The following is a 24,653-nucleotide window of genomic DNA, read 5'->3' as shown; positions in this document are numbered from 1 at the left end:
TTTGGTGAACAACTTCATCCTTAATTATCTAAAGCCCTGGTATCAGCACTATGTTGCCAAGGACACACATTAAGAAATACCTTGTATTAATTATTATCTCTTATTAGAGACGAGTGCTTCCGAGATCACAGAGTTCTCCCAGGTTCTACAAATTAAACCCGATGAGTGCATGTGTGTGTGCGACCTGATTAGTGTGTGTGGTATTTCTTTGAATAAATGGCTGTGTGCATCACATTTTCTTGTGAAAGCCTGATAATCTCCACATTTACTGGAAACGACTTTTGTTAGAGATTGGTTCTGCATCAAAGACCTTGCAGTGTGGGTGTGCTTGTGTGCATATTGCATCTCAGCACTGTCGGTCTACTAATTAGCCTCACAATACTTTTTTCCCATTGAGACAGTCAACAATCCATCTGTGAGGTGGGAGCCTCGGTTGTTTCTGGTCTGAAGCACATTGTGTTGAGAATTCATGAAATGCAGTGATTTTATCTTTGATAGCAAGACTGAGTGATCCACTTTATAACCAGCTACTGTCACTTGTTCCGGGACGAAGAGCACTGGAAGAAAATAAAATCACCTCACTTTACTTTTAGAATTTTTCACGTGTTTTAAGGGGAAATAAGATTTGCAAGGATCATTACCAGGTGAAATGACTTGTTAAGATGGATATTGTTTGCAATGAGGTGCTGCCAGGGCCATCACCTGTAATGTAATAGGGAACAGTGTTGTGATGGACTGCGACAATGGCAGCTACTGACGTTCACCTTGAGATAAGGGTCACACTCCTGCCTCATAATCCATAAAGGAGCCATAATAACCTCTTGTTCTGCCAGACACGACCCCTTTTTACACCAAAGTAGAACAACACTGTTTGTTAGTACAGAACTTTTATACTCTCACAACCTAATTGAACAACATACTGGCACGTGGGACAACACAGACTCCTGTACAGCATGCAGTGAAGAGAGACACAAACATGCGCACATCTGAGATAAATCTGAGGTAAATTCTTTTAAGACTCGCACAAAACTAACATTAGCCTTAGGCTTCATACAGTAATAATAATATTCAGAGTAGCTGAATGGTTGGGGCAAGATAAAGAAACAAACTGGTTTTGATTAGAATAGAAAAGCTCAGCTCAGTGCTGGTGTCTGCTGTTTTTACAGCAACTATCCTGGAAGCAACTCAGATGCAGATACACACAGAAACAAACACTTGTATTCACTCACTCATATTTATCATCATCAATCATATTTACATCTATGGGGAGGTGTCCTTAGGTTACATCATGTGCAGATGTGTGGCCTGTGGAGACTTGGAGCCTTATAAAAAATAATTTTAGTGGAATAAAGACACTAGTAGGCTGCAGATGTTACAATAGTTTCACTTCGGTGCTATACCTTCACCATTTATGGAAAAAGTAAGTGTCCGGATAAAATGTTGAACAAATTTCCTTTTCTTTACTTCTCTATACAACATTGCAAAAGCACAGAAGTGGCCCCTAGTGTAAGCTCGCCCTTGTGAGAGTCATTAAATATATGTATTACATATTTTGAAGGTTTCACTTGTATTTAAAGACCATCATCATACTGTGTTTGCAAAAGCACCACTGTTCCTCACATCTCAAAGACAAGGCTAATAATTATCACCTAAAAATATTTTATTTGTGTTACATTTTATATGGTTATTTTTATGCCAATGCTTTACTGAGTATTCCTGAAAATATTGCTCAGCTTTTTTACACCCCTGATGCTCTCTGAACTGAGAATTGAGAAAAAGAAAGAGACAGAGATAGAAACAGAGCGAGACAGACAGATTTGTTGACAGGTAATGTTGTTTTGCTCCTCACTGAGTGGGTTTAGGTCCTTGAAAGAAGTAATTATGGCTGCTTCTTAGCTGCTAATAAAAACCACTGTCATTCTGTTGAAGCATAGCCTCAAAAATGGATTCAGTTTGATTCAGAGCAGTTTGATTTCATATTCTGCTGTATGAGGATTATTATACTGCATGCATGTAAAAAAAAGAACAAAAAGGCAAAAAGAGTTAATTCTCCCCAATTTATTATGTAACCATTACATGATGCCAGGTAATTAATCCCTATATAGTGACAATCCATCCTTTAACAGAGCTATTACTTTGTGACTGACTGACTCTCCTTGAAAATGACTTTTTTTTGTCATTTTTTTCCTTGTCACTCACTTTGCAAAAGCAGGTGTGTTGTTTTCAGAATGGTGGGTATATCAAATTCATCTAAATTTATTCTAATTTTTTTCTGTCAATCATTCTCTCAGAGCAGGTGTCATGTTTCTCCAATGACAGTTATAGTGTCTCACTTTGGCACCAAACTTTTTGAGCTACTGCCTTTAAGGAAACAGACTTTCCTAATTTACGACCTCTAAAATGTCCCATTGCCTGCAGCTATTCTGTGACCATTAATGAATTGAAATGTTGTTTTTGTCATTATTATGAGTTCTACTCGGCCACTAAAGGCTATAGTCAGGTCCGTACATAGCAGCGATGGACACTACTGGTCTGACAAAGACAGCTATTAGAGACAGAGTGAGAGAGAAAGAGAGGGATACGGGCAGAAAAAGAGAGCAAAATTGGACTAAAGTGAGCAGCCTAATGCCTCCACCAGCAGCTGTCAAGCCATCTCATGGCTCCAGTGCTAAATGAACTCCACGGCCCTACTGTTCACACTCCGCCCACCTCTTCCACCCACCTCTGTCTTCCTCACCCTCCCTCTCCCTGTTCCCCCCTCGCATCTCTCGGAAAATGGGCACTGAGAATCCATTCTGCCCCACAAATCAAATCATATTATATTGTCATTTTCCATCTCCACTCTGTCTCTCCCTCCCTCTATGTCCTCCTCACTCTATCATTCTCCTATCTCTCCCCCTTTTCCTTCCTCTGCCAGGAACACCTTCTCTCTCTCTCTCTTTCTCTCTCTCTCCTTGCAAAAGTGCATCAGATGTGATGAAAAATGTAAGTCAAGGGTTGGGGAAATTTCCCATTCCTAAGGTGTAATCCCATCAGATCAGCTGGAGACATAAGGCTCAGAAGACACAGGTGATGTAGTTGATTCCCAGTTTGATTTGGACATTTCTGATCCCCGCTGTACCTTCTGTGGCCGGAGCCACGCGCAAGAGGAAAGCTCATTTAATAACGGCAGCATTTGACATTGTTGAGCACAGTCCTTCCTACCGAAGTGGAATGGCATTTCATTGTCATCAAAGTGGAGAAGTTTCACCAGCCTGCTTGGCTCATGGTGACCTCCTTCCATTTGTGATGTGTCATGGTCACCACCAAACATAATGGCTTCTGTCTTTTAAAGGGGAAGTCACAGGCAAACAAAGGAACAGAGGAGTTAGTGCACACACAAGCATCAGGTGTAGACACACAAGAACACAGGACCATATCTCTCTCACTGGGTGAGTGATCATCCTCCAAAGAAGTCAGAGAGGCCATTTCAGATGCTTTAGCTGCTGTGGTCAGTCTATTTAATAGAGGAGGCTGCCAAATGAAAAACTAGACTTCAAGCAGGGAATCAGGCTCCTCATCAGAAAAACCTGCCTTTGACCTTGGGGAGATTAGAGCTTCAACATCCGTGGCCAATACTATGAAATAACTATCCTGTCCCTCTAACCAATCCACCTCTCCACTCCACCTCTGGGCACCTTTACGAGTGGAATATCAAGAAGGCTTCTTTGAATGCCTTGCGCCCCCCTGGGGGGCTCCGCTATGCACATATATCAGGGAGTCCAAACAGAAGAAAACAAGTGAATAAAGCAGGCCCCTGAGGGAATCATGACCACAGCCTGATTGTATTAGATCCTGTGCCCATCACCAACTAGTGTCCTCGCCTCTCTGGGGAAGACCTGTGAACTGCCTTGATGTAAAAGATTGTGAGGTGAGGATTAAATTCTACACCTCTGAACAAGTCACATGGAGGTTTATTATATGAAAGACAGGTGGTTCCCGCTGGTGGAGAATGGATTAGTTCAGAACCCCATACCAACACTACAGCAATAGAGATGAGAAAACAAACAGGTAGTTTCATTCTGAAGTTAAATATGAACATTATGACAAAATAACAAAATGTTTGGCATATTGTAATTGAACCTAAAATTATGGCAATTAATGTATGAACATTCTTTAACAAGCCGTGATCTCTGTTTAATGACTGTTTTTCTTGTTTTGCACTGAACTAAGAACAAAGTACAAAAATAAAACTCATAAACAAAGTCTATAAGTAAGTAATTATAGTAATTAATTCAGTCATGAGTTTTCTGAGGATTAAAAGGGAATAAAGGAGACAAACATGATTTAAAAAAAAACAATTATAAAAGCATGTCTGCAAAAATTGTTTTAAGAGGTGGTTTTATGGATTATGTGGGTTTTAGAAGCAGTTGCTCCTCAGATGGGATGTGCTAGGTAGCTCTGGCCCTACAGCCTCTGGCCTTGAGTCTAGACCTTGCAATTGCCAATTAGTCCCTGCTTTTTTAATTTCATCATCACCCATGGGACAAATTAGTCATTTGCTTGCACATGGTCAGCAGCAAAATGCCAGCTGAAGCAGGGATAGATTGAATATCTTCAGCATCTCAGATTGTTGCAGTCATGGGCCTTGAATCCCAGCTTATATATGTTCAAGGATGGACTCTCCAATCACTGCACCAACCTATATTACATGTAGCATAAAATAATTGACCTTCCTTTGATGTCACAGCACCATTTGAGTCTACCGTCTGGCACCATCAAGGAAGTATTGAATTGCAAATATAGGAAGGAAGTGTATTAGAACACAATGGATCTTTATTTTCTAAGCTATCATTCACTGAGGCTCCTACTCAGCTTCCCTATATTGTAAGTGCTTCAAAATTATGTTCATTGTAATTGGCTTTGAAGGTTAAGATCAGAGGATCAGATAAAGAGTTTTAGTATGCTATATTCTTTGTAAAATATATTTTGAATTAGGTAGATGGTTAGGGAAACTTGATGGTTTCTGTGGCATGTGGGTCAGAATATAATAAATATAACATATTGTACGTGGTTTAGAGTTTGGTTTGGTCATCATAGGCCTATATACCAGAAAGACTCAGCACATCCATAATTAAAGCTATGAAGACACAGCAGATGAATGGAAGTAGTACAAATATTTTTGGGCTGGAGATGAAAGGCACAGTATCTTCTAATCATATTCCTGGGTTACACATCAAGATAGAAGTCAAAGAGAAGTCAGTATGATTTATTTGAGGTAGAGAGAAAAGGCACTTCTTCCAACCGACTGCATGTGGCTGCCTAATGAAAGGTTATCAGCCCCAATGTACTGTCTTTACCAGACATTTTATGCTTTTGAGGTTTTGCCATTATGACTGTGTACAAATATGCCTCAGGAATGCACAAAAAGTGAAGAACGTCCTTGTTTATGCTGGAATTTTGAGGTATATATAGTACTTAAAATGGCAGTTTGAATTCTGCAAAAATGATTTGGGGATTATAAAGATTGTTTTCTGTTGCTTTGGGATATTTGAAATCCTTTTTGGCATTAAAGGCTTTTTGCAATTCACTCTGTGTCAATCACTGACAGAAACTTTTGGGGCTTTGAGACTGAAGGAGCAGCATTAAGTCAGCTGCATCAGGGCAACCAATAATGTCATTTCAGTATGCAAATATCCTTATGAGTGGAGCTTTTATTTCTTTTGCAAAGGCCAGGAGCCAAGGGCCAGTCCAAGTTCACTCTGCACACAGAAGAAATCCATAGGTAAAAAAGGAATGCACGAAGCAAAAGTTACTAATTTTACCATCAACGAAACAGCTGGAAGGGATGGGAGACAAGTCAGTTTGATTTTATATCCTCTCTCCGAAACTTACAGGAAAGTACCTTAGAAACTTCATCACCATGTGAGAAAGAGTTTGACTGAATGTGGAAAAAGAACAGAAAAAGACAGAAATTCTCTAAAATTATATCTGTCAAATACAACACATAGATGGAGATGTTTCTGAGGGTGTGTAAGTTAAAAAAAGAAGGGAATAATGACTTCTATCTCAATGTGGAATGACGTTAGAGATTAAGTAGTGATTATCGTGTCATGTCTGTGATTTTGAATGAGTTAAGAGGGAGGCTGGAGGTGCAGTGTGTCAGTCTATTGTATCCATTTATTGAGAGCTGACAAGGAAATAAGTTAATCAAGTTGTCAAGAGTGTCTCTGTGGACATAGGACCATTGTGCATGCACATGGAAAATGTGCAATGTGCAGTAGATTTTCTTGAAAATAAAATGTACACTCCTGAGGTAAGACCCTTCCGTATTCTATATAGAATTAGTTCTAGAAATTTAACAACCATATAGGTCAGATACCCTTGGATACAACCATGGGAGTGTATGGCAGCAGTGGTACCATGTATAGTGTGTGTTGGAACCCCTGGCTCCTCTTTCTTTCAGAGATCATTGCTGTCAAATGTTGCCTACTGATAAGTGGCACAAATTTAGTGTTCACCAAAGTTCAACACAACATGAAAAATATGTGCATTCATTAAACCTCTGCAAGCAAATCTACTGGTGTTGACAATTAAATGCCAGTGATTTTGCTACAGGATTTTGCTGTTTGATGCTGGTGAGAACAGCCTTCAGATGGAACACAGGCTGAACATTCTGCTTGCATTTAACCAACCAAGAGGAAATCTTTACACCTTAAAGCTGATGAAATGTAGTATCACACTTGTGGCGCAATGTGACATTGAAGCTGGATGAGGTCAAAAGTGTAGTCAACTTGAGAAAAGCCATACAATCTTAACATATCACCTAGCAAGGAAACTGTGTCTTTCTACAGTTAGGTATTTTCATCATCTCACAGTTGCACAGTGTAGGAATACTAATCTATCAAACACAAAAATTGTAGTAGTTTTTGAAGTACTAGCACTAATAGAAGGGTCACCATCCCAACCTCTCAAAAGATGTGCCAACCTGAATAACAGAGAAATGGCTGACAGCCTTTACCAACATCACACCATTCCTCAGCAACCCTCACCCTTCACCCTTCAACCCTCCCCTTCCCTATAAGCAATCAATAAATATGCTATTTCAAGTCATGATGGGAGAATCAATCTGAAAGTCATTTTTCCCCCCACCACCTTCCTCTACCAAGCCTCTCTTCCCCTCCTGCTACATTTCTCAGAGTGCCTCAAAGGACCAGTTGTGAAAGTGGAAAGTATTTTCAAGGACTGCTCTGGATGCAGTTGAATGGGGAGATTAATGAAGCTTGACAAACATAAGAAATGTGCTGCACAGGAAAGCAATGGATGCTGTTTGACTTTTATTTCTAACAAATCTCACTCACCACAAAAAAGGCCTCAAGATTGACTGTGATTAATTGATCATTGCTTTACAAGCAGAAACTAAAAACACCTGCTTTTGAAATAGTCATTTTGGTGGTTGCATACAAAATCCGATAATCATTCTGTATTTGCATGTCTCTGCTGCCCAGATATAGCTGACATAGCCTCTGCATTTTTGTTTCAACAGTACTGGAGAATTTATTAACACGTGAGACACATGAAAAGACCTAATACATCTGCACTATGATCTTTTAGAGGTAAATTTAAGAGAGTCAGTTGGGGTTAGAAACTCCTTCAGCACCATCACACTGCTGCCAAGTCTGAATATTGAAAATCATTTCTGCATCGCATCTGTTATTTATTGACCAGTATGTAATTAGTATCATGCCTTGTTCTTTACATGCACCTCTCACATTGTAATGTTTGTTAATATACATATAGCTAAGTCCTTACTATTGCAAGGCAATACATACTTGACATTTCCTGTTAACGTGAATAAATGTTTAAAATGTAGGCTAGAATTTAAACTTAGTGAGACTGTTGTTTTGTATTCTGTAAGAGACAATGACCAGTTGTGGAATCAGCTAGGGAAAGCTGAAATGACATTCAAGCACATGAATCATTTATTAGGTGTATGTCTTCACCGTAAGTGTGCCCTGAGACTGTTCATGTCGCTAACATATGTAGAAATATTCTGATGGGTGGGACTTGCATATAATTGGGAGGACAATCTAATGAAGCCTCCTGGTAAAAGTTCTCAAGTCTACGACATCCACTTCAGCTGCCTTTGACTCTAGGTATTGTAACACACCAATGTCCGACAATCATCATAGACATTTATATACAATGGAAGTAAACAGTGCTCTCCACCACAATTAACAAAATAAGCAAGAATGCTGTTCATAGAGAGTTTTAGAATCTATGCCAGGGAGCACCGAAGCTCTTACTTACAACTCCTTATTCTGGGTTTTCCTTTAATTTGTCCTTAGTCTTAGTTGTACTATGGTGGTCTCAGAGTACGTAGTGAGTAGATGTGACTTTTGACTCAATGTTTTAAGTAAAAAAACAACAAAAAGTCATGTGACTTGGACAGGTGATCCTCGATCTGATACTTATCCAACCTGTGGCGACACACTAACTGTCAGAGCTGTCAGATCAAAATGTGTTTTTGTTGCCTCACACTTCACTGAGCTGCATGGCCCCTCTCCTGTAACCATTTCTATGCATATTACTGTCAGTAGTCACTGCGAGTACAGCTGCTACTCTGCCTTCGGCCCTTTTGCACCTTCACTTCAACATCTGACTATCTGTCACACTGTCAAGCAGATCAGCACTTACAACAATATTAGAAATGTTATAAACAAAGCTAATTCATTGTTACAGCTGATGCAAATTATGTTAGTAGTAAATGTGTACACTGATGCTGGACATGTGTCACTAAGCATGGATGTGGGCAGTAAAAATGGAAAAACTAGGAAAAAAAGTGCTAATGCTTTGAACTCGTATCACACATTTAACACAGTCTATATTTCATTTGAATTAAACTTTCATTTTAAAGATTTTGATTAATTCTCTTCATTTGTGAACAGAATTTATTGTTCATCACAGAATATAGGCTTACATTAAAACATTTTACACTGCTGTAGATAGCTGTTAGCCATTAAACAATTAACCCTCATTACAAAAAAGCACTATTATTTTGAACACTCTATTAACATACACCTCAATCAGCAGCATTAACTTTGTCACCACCTGAATTTATGTCTATGTCAAGCCTATGAATTCACTTCAATGCCCAGACTAAATCATTTAGCAGCAAAGTCATACACAGTACAACTAAATTATTCACAGTGAAGTCACCGGCTACATCAGAACATAGTTTCAGGCTTCTGGCAATCATGCCTGCAGAAAAATGCCCACCACTTGCTTTAATCTGCACTATGGGAAAACATGTAAGACATTGCTAAAAAGTCATTAGAAAACATTATTCCTTAATACAATAATTTGTATCAGTAATTTGTTTTTCAGGTTTGCTTGAAACTATGTTGTAAAATAGATATTTAAATGCAGTTCTATCTGATGGATGACTCAGCACTAGCCTTTAAACAATTGGTCAGTAGATATATCAGTCAATTAAAAGGAAATTAATTAACAACTACTAAACAATTAGCATCTACTTGATAATTTATTAATATAAATTAATTTTAAAGCAAAAATGCCAAACATTTCTGGTGTCAGATGGGAGGAAACTCTGCTTTTCTTTGTCTTATCTGATAGTTAACTGAATATTTTTGGGTTTCACTTGTCATTTAAAAAATAATAATAAAACAGCTCTGGAATTGATTCTTTCTGTCTTTCATTTTTAAAATCAAAAGGAAACATCTGAACGATCCATGTCTTTGTGTCTGGCCTGAGATGATGCAATTTTCCTTGTGTCTGTCTCCGCATTTCTGTGTCTCCACTTTAAGCTTTTTAGACAATACATACCATCTACTTGAAGTCTCTTTTAAAATTATAACAGGATTAAAGGCATTTCTTAATGCTACTGTGTTGTCTGTCTTCATCAGGTGTTGTGTTGTTTTTAATGCCGTGTGGTGAAGCCAGAGGCAGTTTTCCGCATGGTGGACAATAAAGTTCTTAACAAACTAAGTGACTTTCCCCTATTTGTAAGTGTTTTACTTTGTACCTCAGCAATGGTGTAACGAAAACCAAATTAACAAGATCAATATGAGAGAGAGCACAGCTCAATCTGCTTGCTTACTTGCATCTTTACTCTTTGGACTAGATGAACTCTTCAAAAGTTCACTTACTTCAAAAGTTCCACTCTGTGTGTATATGTGTGTATCTGCATACATTTACACAAAGTACTATATGGATATACAACATCAAATAAAAATTTACCAAGAGAGCGAGAGAGAAAAAGAAAAGTTTTGAGGTATCTGTATTTCTGTCTGAGCCACAGTCACTTTTAATGGGGCAGAATAAATTTATCTGACCTTAACCAGTATGACTTCCACTGACTTAAACAGTATTCCCAAACATTATCATTACAAACAGCCAACACTGCTTAGTGCAAGGGTCTAAGAAACTGTGCAAAAAGTGTAGCTGAGGGTAAAAAAACACACTGGTGGCAAGAAAATAGTTGCATTTTGACAAACTGTGCCTCTGGGGTGTCTCATACAGCAGGACGATAAGGTTAGCAAGATCACTGACAAAAAGACAATACTATATATTTAGCATATTTTAGTACTATCTATATTGTGACTTACTTGTACTGTGGACAAATTTCTCAATTCTTTAATTTTTAGTAGAAAGTACCTACCTATGAAAACCATGCACAGCAAAGTCTATGGATTATGATGTGTTTCAAAAGAAACACTGCTTTTGGAAACTGTCCTCACAAGAATGACAGCAATTGTCCTTCGATCAAATGCTTAATGTAATAATAACTCCACCAAGTTCCAAAGTGTTCATACTGATACTACTTTATTTGTTCACTATAAAAAAATAATATCTGCCCTAAAAAATAATATCTGCCCATTCAAAGCCTAGAAACTACATTACATACTATACTACTAAATTGTTTTTGCAATTATGTTGTGGTGACAAACATAAGCACTGGCTGGATTTTGCTGGGAGGAAATATTCTCTTTGCCGTGTTTATGAACTGCACCAGTGTTGAAGGGAGGTGATCAGGGTGGATGGCAGCCGTACAAAGCACACAACTGTAACACCACAGACTGGACTTTTTCTGTATTAAATCAGAACATGATCCTTCCCAAATCTGAACCAAGTGCTGGCAGTGCCTGAACATATCCACACAGCAAAATCAAAAGTGTTAAATTTTCAGTGTTAGAGTTGAAAGTAAAAATACAGAGTCACTGCAGCTCTTGTTAAATTCTAATTCAACTACAAGATAGTTATTCCTCAGACAGTGTCAGTGTTGATACAGAGAGTTAAATGACATAGTCTGCTAACAGCTCTACAGAGTTGATTTCACTAGGTAGCCACTGTTATTGCCAGAGGTCCAACGTGTCTGTTTTTTCTAGCATTGAGGCGGGAGACCAGCCAGCTATTGTCTTTATTTTTGACTGGATGTGACCAGACAACACTCCAATTGCGACCAGGGCATGTGTACATCTTATCTTAAATTACCTACCCAGTACTATTTATTTTAGCTGGTGGTTTATGCCAAATTTATGGTTTATGTAGTGTTAGCTAATCAACTTGTCAAGTACTCCCTAGTTAAATGAAAAAAATAAACCTCCGTCACGAGTGTGGACCAATATACACACTTTCAAAGTATTGAATTTAACTCAACAGGTGTTGAATTAAAACCACTGATTTTGCTGTGCATAAACGTTAAATATTACTGTGGTCACATTAGATATTGTTGGATGATCCTGCCAGTGGTATAAAAAAGTTTTTGTCCTAGAAACATGAAAAAAAAAAAAAAAAAAAAACATCCACTCAGACCTTCAAAAGTCTACTTTAAAATGTACATAGTGTAAATTTAACCATAACTGCAAACCTTCCCCAATCTAACCAAAAGCTTTTGTTGCCTAAACCTCATTCATTTAGGTATGAGGACTTTTGCTGTTGAGTATAACTTCCATTTACATCAGTTGAACTGAGCTGGTGCAGAAACCTCAGTGGTCAAGATTTTGAAACACCAGTGCAAATAATCTGCATGCCTTTATGCCACTTAAGGTAAGTAGGGGAAAATAATGTGATTTAAATGAACTGAGGCTTTAATTTCATGACATTCGTCATTCAGTGAGTAGAGGTTCCACTTCAAAAGAAACAGAATGACACCACTTCATTTTTGATGTTGCACACACTGCCCATGCACATCATCTTTGTGACGGAGACAGCAACATGCTGTACATGTGCAGGGTCAGTGAGTGCTTTCATGTGTCACATCTCTCCGCCCATGAGTCCTCTGTGCTTCGCAGCTGTATCTTTAGCCTTGCACGTAGCCTATGCCATCGCCTCCAATGACAATACTGTAACACTGCCAGAGACCTCACAGACTGAATATCCTAAAGCACAGGCAAAGCTGTCATTGACAAGCAGTAAGTGAGTGCGTATGTGCGAGTGTGTGTACGCACGCATCTGCCTTTTGCCTTCCATAACCATGTTGCCTTGACAACCACGCCTCTGTGTTCTTTGTCCTTTGTCACTGTACAGAGCTGTAAAAGGATGAAATCATTTGTCAGATCAAGGTTGTCCACAAGCACCAGATAAGAAGAAGAGCATAGGAAGTAAAATTTTATCTACATTTTCAATGTTTAAAATTCCCCATTTGATGCACAAGAACTGCATTTTTTGTTCATATTTGATTCAGTCCTTCTATGACATTTATGAATGTGTCACTTACAGGACTCCCTGGTGTGTCTGTTTTGTATTCCAGCTTGTGTCTATTCATCAGGGGAGGCTGGCACATCTTTGGGGCCCCATGCCCCTCTAATCCCAGAGAAAAAAGAAGCAAGATGGTAGCAAATGCCTCAAGCAATTAACAGAAGAGAAAATAACCAGAAGTGGCCACTGGCAAATTGGAGGGTGACATATGTCAGTTAAAGAGTGTGTCCCAGAGAGACGATGTGACATTTGAATGCAGCAGACAGAGGTTTGTTTGCACAGGGAGATCAGCTCAGTTCAGCATTCAAGGTTGTGTGTGGATACATAACGATCAAATGTGTACGTGCGTGTTTATATATGTGCGTATGGGTATTTGTTGTGTTCATGCTTGAATATGTTCATGGTGTCATGAGCAGCATCTTTAATGATTTTACATCTCACCAAGGAGGTTATTGTGCATTTAAAGTTGAACTGAAATTTGAATTCTGCTCATTTTTTCCCTGCAAAATATAAACTATAATGATACTGCAGGTATAGTGTATACTTTTCCATTTTTCATAAGAGGAGATGTCAGAACTCTGCAGAGGTTGACTGACATTTGAGGGCCAGCCCAGGAACGTCACTGTTCTGTTTAGTCTACAAATGTTGATACATGATGTTCTTCCTTTTTCAACAAGCCCACATATTGTTAGTTACGTAGCTTACTTAGTAACGTTTGACATTTTGCAGAAACTAAGACTGTATTTCACTTTTAAAGTTTAAGCTAGTTAGCTTAGCTTGCTAACATTAGTGCTGTTTCCCACTAGCAGTTATATTTCAATCTACAGTGGACAGCTGTTAAAAAGCTGTTTTCTAGTATATGCATGGGTTTTAATGGCATAGTTGCACATCAGCCACCACATTGGGCGTTAGAGTGTTGTTCCATACGCTTCCACCCACTGGCCAGTTGATGCAAGTCTAACACAAATTTCTCAAAACCAAAATGGCCGACAGATGGCGAGAAATGCTGAGCAGCTCAGAAATATCTTGCCAGTCTTTCTACAGAAGGAGAACCCTGCATTGAAAATGGTAAAGCAACATACAGCATGCATTGTTATATGTACTACTTGTTATACTACTACTTGCATAGTAGGTAGGAAAAGCACAGGCATCATCGTGATTTCTTTTTTCTGTGTGACAAAGATACAACCACTCAGCATCTGCCATGGGTGCATCCCCCCAGCAAATGGACCATTACAATTGCAATGGAATTCTTGTGTTAAACCTTGGACATGTAGTTGCCATTTTGTTTTAATTATGTTATATTTAGGAGTAAAACTGAACCATCTTTTAGGCTTTACTGTAAGTCCATATTGACTGCAGTTGTTGTAATTTAGCTGAAATCAGGCATCTAGACCCTTGGGTGCCTTTAGGCTTTGTTTATCATTTTCAGGCTTTGTTTATTGGACTTTGCTGATGTTGAAATAAGATACATACAGTATACATGCCAGTAAACTCAATTTCTGGCCACATTTCAACATCTGTAGGCCACCGACTGTCTGCTATGTGGAAGATATGTTTGATTTATAAAGGGTTTACTTTCTCAATATGTTTTTTTTCCCCTGAGTATCACATCTCTCCCTCCCACCAAAGCAGGTTTGTTTGGCCTCTCATTAGGGGTGAGGAGTGCTGCAGTGTGTGTGAAAGTGAAGTCAATGCATATTCTCTATTGTTACTGGCTTTTGTGGGTGTTGCTGTCGCAGAGCGTTTGTTATATGGTGTCAAAAATCGTAAAAGCTTGTGATATAGCATGATGAACTAGCACCTTGATGAGAGATACAGCACATATGGAAGAATCACAGGCAAAACAGTAGGATATACTGTAAGACATTTGATGGGAATAGAATAACATATGGTTTGATATATTTTGAAAAATTATCTTGCTTGTACTCATTTGACTTATAAAGCCAAACAGTCCACATGTATTTATATATAGAATTTAATCCTCATGAAATGTTCTGAGCCTCAGGGAAAAATTCCTGGACCTTTATCCCACTTGGTCATTAATAACAAAAAACATACGAGCACCTATTTTCACTCAGTAGGGAATCCACTAATAGTGGAGAAGTAATAAAGGGCAAGATAACAAGGGCAGATAGCCAGTAGTATGAACGCCATGGGAGCAGAGCGGTTCGATGCTTAGGCCTGGTCAAATACAGCAGCTCATTCTGACATGTAATTACTGACAACATTCTCATGCTACACCATCAAAACACTACCTGAACTAATCACAAGCTTATTATACATATCCAACCTCAATAAATAACTTGCACATCATTGCTTAGTTGTCTGGGGAGCAATCAAGACTTCATAAATAACTCCTATAAACACAGCCTGTCGATGACAACACTGGCCTTGCTTCATTTTTCTGCAGCAGCAGCAGCAGACGTGGTTACAAAAACAGTTAAGTTAAACTATTTTTTCAACATTGATGTGCATCACAAAGATCACCATTTCCCAACATTTTTCTTCTTTATCATAAGCCTCTTGGTGGATGCTATTGTCCAAAAGGATTTAAAGAAAAAAGAAAAAAACACACACACACACACATGCACACAGTACATGTATAATTGTAATGGGAATCAAACCCCTGACCCTGGCAGTGTTAGTGCAACGCTCTGATGCCTGAGCTTCTCACAACTAAAGCAAATGTGTTGCTGCATTAATGTGGGGAGCAGAAGACTGACTGTGGGGTGACTGTGTAGGGAAACCAAAGGACTATGCCACCATACACACTGAGCTGGTTTCTCCTGCCAGGTTTTGTGCTTCTTTTCTATTTGTTTTTTTCTTTCTTTTTTTTTCTTGTTTTTTTTATATTCTCAGCTGCTCTGTGTGACTCCCAGTCAATATTATCTATGTGGAATAATTTAATACTCCCCACATGAGAGGTGTTGATTTGCAATTGTAGCTTTGACGCAATCATGTATGTTTTTGCTGTCCCCAATCCAATTTTATAGAAGCATCTCCATCTCAGTGCTTTCAAACAGTTGTGCACATGTTGATAACCTCTAAATTGAGTTACTCAAAAACAAATTAAGCAAACATGCTGGATGCACTAAGGATGACAATAATTTTTGTGACATCCAAGAAAGTGAATGAGTACAGACAGGCGAATGAATGATGCTGAGAAGATTTTTCTCCTCATGTTTCTGACAAAATGGCAGTAAGTTCACAACAGTGCTCCAGGAGGGCCATTAGGGAGTTTGATGGCAACAGCAGAGGGGGGCCTGGGTGGCATTATCATCATTTAAAACCCCTGGGAGGATAGATGGAGGGAAAAAGAGGATCATCCTCACTCTATGGCTAAATACGCAGACAGCCACAGAATATTCAGGACAAATCATTAACTGACTGAAAAGCTACCCGAGTGAATGACAGTTCACTGAATGACAAACCTCTTGACATGAACACCAGGGAGCAAATGTGGAATCTGTTGTCCTTTCAGGGAAGGAGAGCGAGAGCATGGATCTGTTTGAATTTGTGTAATTGATGTTGAATGGGCTATTGCTGGCTTCTCTTAAGGAATATTCTTTTTTTAGGAAAATGTGAGGCGTTGCACTCCAAGGTGAGAGACTTGCCATATAAAAAAGTTCAGCTTTCTCTCGCAAAATGATTTCTGGCCTCTAAGTAAAGCTAACCACTGTAAAAGAAAATATACCTCATAATGTACCATTTACTCAGGCAAGAGCAACAAGTGAGGGGATGTAACGACTGTTTGGCTTTGGTTTAGTTTACTGTACGTTTACAATATGTCTTATTTCCCTGTAGTTTATGTTGACACATGTCATAAATCAATAGCACTTATAAATATAGATAGACTGTATGAATAAAATAACAAACACAGGGATCAATTTGAAGGGAACTGACTGGAGACCCTCTTGTTAGGATGATTAACAGCATACATGCATAAAGTATACTATGAAATAAACATAACATGGAATATCCTATCCATAGAGGTGAGCCTTAAGGTGCTGCTAAGGCCAAACCTTAAGATTTGCAACAGAAAATACTATATACTGATTTGGCAAGTCGCAAATATGTTGATAGTGAACGCATAAGTAAAATGTTCACAGCAATGATGTAACAAGTCACTGCTGTGAACAAGACTGTCAAAAATGATCACAGTGCATCATAACCCAGAATTCTGCACAGCACTTTGCACATATGCACATTTCTGAACTTCAAATTGTCCATTAAGCCTTAATTTAGAAATGTAACACAAAATCAAAAAACTACATGCTTGTGTATGTAAAACTGATATGTTATTATGCTGTTATTTATTTGGTGAATGTATGATATCAAGAACACCATGGAACAGATGACTTAACTCATAGAGCGCTATAAATACTTAATGTTTACCAGTAGAGTTGCTCCATGTATGCTGTAGACTCAGAGATGTTTGAATTTTGATATGACAGAGGCAAGATAACATGATTTAACCAAAACTACCGAAGTGCTTTTGTTGCATAAATCTAATTATGGGTGGGAGTCAGGATTTGAAACCCGGCCTCTGATGTGATAGTTGTGCACTTTGCACACCTGCCATCCACTCCAACCACCTCCCATTCCTTATACCATGTAACCGAGAAAACAATTTTGTTCTATATAAACATCATTTCTAAGAGACATGGTTGGATAAAACAGTTCACACAGTTAGCTGATCTATGAGGTGTCAGGCTGTCTCATAGCCTCTGTCAGTCCCTAGTAGTCAGTCTGAACTACTAATACAACAGTGAACGCTGGCCTGAAGACCTTCTGCAAGATACACCCTGGTACAGCAAGTAGTGGCACTGTGGACCGGCTGGAGGCAGTATGGAATAGACGTGGAGAGACAAGGACTTCACTTTTCTTTCAGCAATAGACACATTAAACAATCACTTACTATACTACATTTATACATTCCAGCTTGAATTACTTTGATATAAATTCCAGTTTGAAGAATTTATATGAAAGTAACAGCAGCAATGACTTACACTAAAATCTATGCAAAGATTTTGAATAGGATTTCTGCATCAAATAGTTTGGTCATGCCATGAAAATAACATAGATCACACAGACACTGCAATCACAACACCCTTGACACCAAAATTGTACTGTCAACACACCTGACACGCCCTGTCATTACTCTCTCCTGTGTGTCTTTCCGCATAGGTGACAGCCAACATCATAAAGTCTTAATACTTCAGCTCAAACTTCTCAGGCGCTAAAGTACCAAATGCACAGGAAATGTGACAATGTGTGGAACAAAAGTGTAGGTATTGGATATGAGAGTGCGACTTTAAAGGTGTAAAAACCTACACCCACCATCACATGAATAGCACCCTCATTGTCTACATACCATTCCACTTCTGTATCAGATCATTAAAATTTTGGCATTCTGTAAGTTTGGAATAATTGAATGAACTGTATGAGCAAAGCTTTCATCAACTGTAAGTAAAGGCCTGCTTTAGTACAACATCAGTACAGAATGAATCAAACGCAAGCTTGTAAGTGTTTCTTAAAGAATCTGTTCATCCTGAGACAGCTTTGAGGCTGAATAACAGACAAAAGCATACACATGACTTCTGCCCAATTAATATGAATCAATAGCAATTTTTCTTGTCTGTAAAGCTTGTTTGTAAAGCTAGGATCTATAATGTTTTCTGGACTAACAAACACACAAACTGACATATTAACTCAGCGCCCTGCAGACACCTGAGAAAAGTCAAAAAAAAAAAAGAAAAAAAAGAGTTGGCACAGTGGACCCGGCACATTTTACACCACATTTGTATTTTTATGTATAAAAACCAGAGGAATACCATGCAGACAGTTGTATGCCACTGCGCTGGCTGGAGCATTATTACATTTTTTCAAGAGTGATTGATACAAAGAGCAGGAGACTTCACAACTGTACACAACTGAGCCACCATCTTTGCTGTAGCTCTCGCTGCTTCAGAGGTGACAACACGCAGGGAGTAATGGATTTCAACTTTAAAGTCATGTCTTTCCCCTGAACTAGCATGTCAGATAAATGCCCATAATGCAAATATAAATCCTTTCAATCTTCTCACACTGAAGCTATAATAAACATCGCAGAGGAGAGCAGGTACTTACTTGCGTGGGGAATATGTTGTTCTTCAAACAGAGTGCTTTCCGTCACATCTCACTGTTTCCTCTACTGTCTGGCGCTTGATGGAAGTTGACTGCATGGTCGACTTTCATCTAAAATAATCAGCCTCTCTTCTTTCTCTGGGTTTTTCCTATTGTGATGGAGAAGACATTGGTGAATGATTTGTCATTACATTATAATGGAAATCACCTTGTTGTTGTTTCTGCTGTCTTTTCGGACCAAAAGAGCCTCATGAGACAGTCATTGCCTCTGAGGAAATACTATCCAGAGTGCTATTAAGATTCCCTGAAAATAACTGGTTACTTTAATCTTCAGCGCACTGCAGAGAAAGTGGATGATTCTTTGCTCTTTTATAAACTTTTTTTGTGTGTGTCTGTGGAGAAGTGAAAGTTTGTTCAGACAGAGCAAAATCACTGAAAAGCATGAATATGTGGAATATACTTCCAAGCATCATGGGGCCATTGTTGTCCCTGAGACATCCAAGTGATATTACACTAAGATGAAAACATCAGTATGATGGCCCAGTGTCATGTCTTGTCATGGGGCCTGGACATCAAAGAAGAGCCTCTGATCATACAGTTACAAGGGACAAGGCATAAAATACTGCTGTGGAACATGCAGCAGGTGACCATCAATCAGTGACACTAGCTGCATGTAAATGCACAGAGAAGTCTATTCAGCAGGTGTTTTTGGGTTGACACATGTAAACACCATAACTCTAAATCACCTGCTTAGATGACCTAATGTGGCACAGGAACATCTTACTCCTTTTATTGCAAGCTACAGACACACAGCATTGTGGGAACATGACTTCGACAAAAAAACAGTTGGGACCATTATATCTTTCTCTCACGTTAGATGAAACAAGAAATGTGATATTTAAGCAGTTTCAACACGCAATCCACACAACTACTGGATGGTTTGGCAAGAAATTTCCATGCAGGTATACACTACATGCTTCTTCAGATCATTGCTTGACACTGATTTGCTCTGTCTCAGCTATACTGACACGAACATGTTAACTTTCTAACACCCAGTGTTCAGAAACAGTCATATCTCTGTCAAATCTGAACACACATACATCATACACTCCTTTTTAAATTCAGTGGGACTTAGACTCTCTGAAGATAACACTTTGATTGAACAGGTTGATCCATCTGTTACGAATAAATGTGAATAAATGAAAAAAAGCTCCTTATAACTTCAGAACTTGAGAATCATAGTGTTTTACAGTTTTCTTCAGTATTTAAGTAATCCAGTAATAGTTGTCTGTACTTCCTTGGGTGGACTGCAAACAGGAACGGCTGATAGTTAATTTAGCATTTGACAAATGGCGCCAATTTGACAAAATGTAAATGAATATAGACTAAAAACAAACAAAGAAGCACAGAAGATGTACAGACTGATAAATGTAGAACTGAACCCGTCAAGCTGAGTCAGTCCAAGTCAATACACATGGACTGAGCAGACCAAACCATAAACCACTGTGATTTATGTATCAAAATATGTCCTTGTTTCCTCTGATACCAGCCTTCTTACCTCACTCATTGTTTCACATCTGGCACAAGACCAGAGATGAAAATTGCCCCTCTGAGCTTACTCTGCATTTTTTTCTGTACCTAACTAATAAAATAAGAGGATGACAAAGTTGTCTCTCCATCTTTCATTTATCCAACAAGTTCATTTCCTGGTGTGTAATGAGTGTTGCAGCCTCTCGGGGCCGCTAGTGTGGCTACAGAGTTTTAGCCTTGTTACATAATTTGTGGTGAGATGTATGTAGCCACAAATAAATGTCAAGCATGCAGATACCCCATCTTCTGCTTTGATCATGAGCATGAAAAGAATATTGATGGACAGCTCGGGTATAACAGCAGTGAGCACTGCTGCCCATGTTCAGTGCAGCTCTGACTCATCGACTCTGAGGAACAGTGGGGGCTTCATGTTGTTTGCTGAAGGGAGCTTATACATCAATAGCGGCCTGCCTAATGAGCTAGCTATTGGATTTGGTGTTTTGATGTTGATGGCTTTTGTTGTGACGTACACTAAGTTGACCTGGGCTCACGATGTACATGTTTTATTCTCTTGTTGTGTTAGATGAAGCAAATGCAATGAAAACAATTAAAGTTTTTTTTTTTTAAAAAAAAACAGAGAAAAAACAGAGAAGTGGGTAATATTTGTTGTTGTCTTATGTGTCTCTCTGTAATATTCATCAACTTTATAACAACCTGATAGTTGATCCTGTGTGCTGCAATACACTACTGTAAACTGACTGCAGCTGTTTTTAAAGAAATAATAGCATGATTCAGGCTATTTTAAGTTAAATTATATATAATATACAGAAGGAAATTAGCTGATATAAGATAGATAAGATATAAGCTTCAATAAAAATGTCTGAAATGTAATGTCAAATAAAACCTAAAACTTTTAGTTGTTTAAACACTGTGCCAAATAAAAGGTAGGACTTTTAGTGAGTCCCTGGTAACTGTTACTCCCCTGAGGACAAATGCTCTTAATCCCAAATACAAGGCTCAATTTGAAAAAAAGAAGAAGAAAAAAAGAAAAAAATCCTCCAGCTCTGTCTGAGGAGTCTGCACACTGATGTGTCTACAGTGTATAAATTGATTTACACCTCTTCGTCAATCCAGCATGTCTCAAAGGCAACTGTTGTGTGGGTGTTAATAAATTTATATGTTTTGGGAGTGGATGCAGAGTCAGTTTGAGGACACTCTTTCAATTTTTATGTTTTAGACTCTTTCTGGACTCCAGCTGTTGAGACATGCAAGACTTTGTTTGTCCCTTGTCTTTACTGAATATGCAATCTGTAATCTACCATGGGTACTACTGTCAATGATAAAGGAAAAACACCGGCACTCACCCAAGGCCAAAAATGGGAAATGTATTCAAAAAAGGAAAAGAAAAGAAAAGAAAAAGAGGCATGACATCTCGGTCTTGTGACCTTCATCAGGTGCAACACCAAATGGATCATAAATAATAAGAGTACAACTCAGCAACTCAGCGCAGGTGCACATTGTCCATCTATTAACCAATGACATCAGGCAGGTAAAGGAGAGAAAAAAATAGGTCTCTGATACATTAGAATGAATATGCCACAAGTGAAAGGTGAGGAGAAAATGTTAGTCTTGCTGTAAATTCAAAGAGGATTCTTTTGACATTTTCTTATTAGCACCATTATTTTCAGATCACATTGTCCAAGATTGAAAGGAGCCACTATGAGGAAGTACAAAAGTCTGAATCTGCACATCCTCTTCTCTGCATCTGTTTGACCTCTACTCATAAGGTAACATAAAGGTTCAAACCGCAGTAAGTGGCAATTATGCAAAACCATACTGTTCTGATAATTATATCCTATATAACAACCGGATGCTTATGCACCATGTCTATAGAAGGAATGCATCAAACTTATAAAGAGCAACTAAAATCAAGATTTGATGGCTCACCCTTTTGGACTTTGCTTTTGCATGGATATTATGTGATGCTGATAATTTGTGATTTGTGTTGTGTTATGTTTATTGTTTTGAGTGTGTCTCCCTGTTTTTATTGGTGAGACAAAGACAGATGTCCTGCTCTGAGGGAATCATAAAATTTGTAGTCTTCTCTATTCAATACAAATTCACTGCACCAGCCACTTTCCTGGCATATTTTGATAAATCACTGAAGTAATTTTTCTGGACAATATTATTTACTTGCCTTTCTATTGGATATAGATCACTGATGATACTCAGACCAGAATCAAGGCAAGTTTTACAAAATTGTCTACAAAGTCAGTAAGCTTAAAGAAATAGAGCTAAGATGGGTTTAGAAATGTGAAAAAATTTGTCACAATTACGGCAGTCTGACTCAACAATATGATAAAAAAATAACCCACTGGATGAATATTGCCATTTTCAATAAGAAACACCAAAGAAAAGCATTTGACATACTTAATAAAATGTATTTTTGTGAAGCTCTTTGACAAAAGTTGAAGTGTGCATAAGGCCAGTAATTAGCCAAGTGCAAAATGAACTACATTTCCAGCACCTGCGGCTGTGTATTTAACAAGAGAGCTGGTGAGCTGAGCACAGTTTACATCAATTCAATTCTAAACCCCAAATCTCAACCCAGTGCTTACAAAGACAGCAGGTTCAGCCAGAACTTTCCTCTGCGCCAGCACAGTATCAAGGCAGTGTGAATGGAAAGGCAGCTCTGGCAAAGCAAGACTAGGTTTGGGGTTAAGAATGGGCCCAGACTACATTGTCTGTGGAGAGTCAACAAATGAACAAGTGAAACATTTGTAAACATCTATGTTTTGATAATTGAGCATCAAAAATGGATCACTTAACAAGTTGTTTCTGCTTTTTTTTTGTTAGAATTAACATAGCAAGCTTTGTTTCCTTTGTTTATATTTTCTGTGAAGCTTCCAGATTGTGTTCTGAATAAACTGGCAATAATAAAAAGACAATTTCAAGTCAGTTATTTATGTAACAGTATTGTTGACTGTCACAATTAAAAGGCGCTTCTCTCATGATTGACCAAGTATCAACATAAATATGCAGATTACAACTGATTAGATCTTTACACACTGACCTTCCAGTTCTACAAGTTCCAAATCGTGGACATGACAACTGGGCATTTAAAAGCTCTGAGCATATGCACAAACATATCTGTTTAAACTACCAGTGAACCATGGGAATAGCTGATTCAGAACTAATTCCACAAAACAATTGTAAAATGTTGTGTAATGATATATTCTACATAACATACATATTTGTGCTGATCTTTTTGGATGGAAAATTGCCATGGCTATTCTCAAGACTGCCTTTGTATGCGATGACTAAATAGCTCTTGTCAAATATGCCAAGCACAGAATGGTATAGCACAGCGTACGAGTTAAAGTGTGGTATTGCAGTGAATCTGTCCAAGCATTTTCAACCATGTGTTTCCTTTGAGTTGCTTCAGTGTCCACTGCTGTGGTTTAATCCTTCACCACAGGGACCTGACAGCAAAAACAAGGCACCCTTATCTGCTTAAATTGCAAAGTGGGTCTTCAACTGACAAGACAGTGTCCTCTCTTCTCTAATTGGGACCTTGAAGATTCCCAGTATGCCTAAGAGAAATTTTTCCACATATTGACATCCGCATACTGTTATTGATAAAAACAGCACACTATTATTATGGTGATAACTATTTGCTTTTTTGCCTCTCATTCTGTTACAATTATTGATGTCTGGGCAGTTAGCACAGTCACAGACGTAAAGGCCTGTCTCTCTCCCCTCAGAAGATGTTTGCAGCCATTCATTTTTGTACAGAATGAAAACTTTCATAGCATTCAAACTGCAGGTAAAAGATAAAAGTGCATAACAATATGTTAATGAAGGTTTTGTCAAAGTTTACTATCATTTTTTTTTTTTTTATTCTGCTACTGCATTACATAATACTCCACTTACTGCCAGCCTCATGATACCTGTAGAAACAAAGGAAATATTCCTTGAAAGTGCTTTATGTCATGTTATAAACTGTCACATCCATGTCCTCTGATTTAGGGTGTCTCCAGCCACAGTTTGAACCAAATCGTTTTCCCTAGGGTCAGGTAATTTCAGTTTTTACAGTACAACTCACATTCAGTACATGAATCCTGTTCAGCCATGTCAGCCATGTCTGTGTTTTTCACCCACCACAGAGAAACTGGACTGCTTACTACTGCTGCTGTGTTTCAGTTAACACAAGCTTGCCCTGATAATTTTAGACCTGGACCTGTCAGACATCTGGAATATTACAGGATGCCAAAAAAAAAAAAAGAATAATAAAA

At 38.4% G+C, this 24,653-nt stretch overlaps 1 long non-coding RNA gene across 1 annotated transcript in view; it reads right to left on the bottom strand.

Annotated features, from left to right (window-relative positions):
* Positions 1 to 24,653, bottom strand: part of LOC127142741 (uncharacterized) — a 67,199-nt gene that overhangs the window by 26,009 nt on the left and 16,537 nt on the right. The window contains exon 4 of the long non-coding RNA XR_007813774.1: positions 18,832 to 18,977. This is a non-coding gene — a long non-coding RNA (uncharacterized LOC127142741). The remainder of the gene's footprint in view (positions 1 to 18,831; positions 18,978 to 24,653) is intronic.

Source organism: Lates calcarifer, linkage group LG8 (assembly GCF_001640805.2).
Source record: "Lates calcarifer isolate ASB-BC8 linkage group LG8, TLL_Latcal_v3, whole genome shotgun sequence".
NCBI classification, from domain to species: Eukaryota; Metazoa; Chordata; class Actinopteri; family Centropomidae; genus Lates; species Lates calcarifer.
Note: the sequence above shows the minus strand (reverse complement) of the source record. Positions and strands in the feature narration are given on the sequence as shown.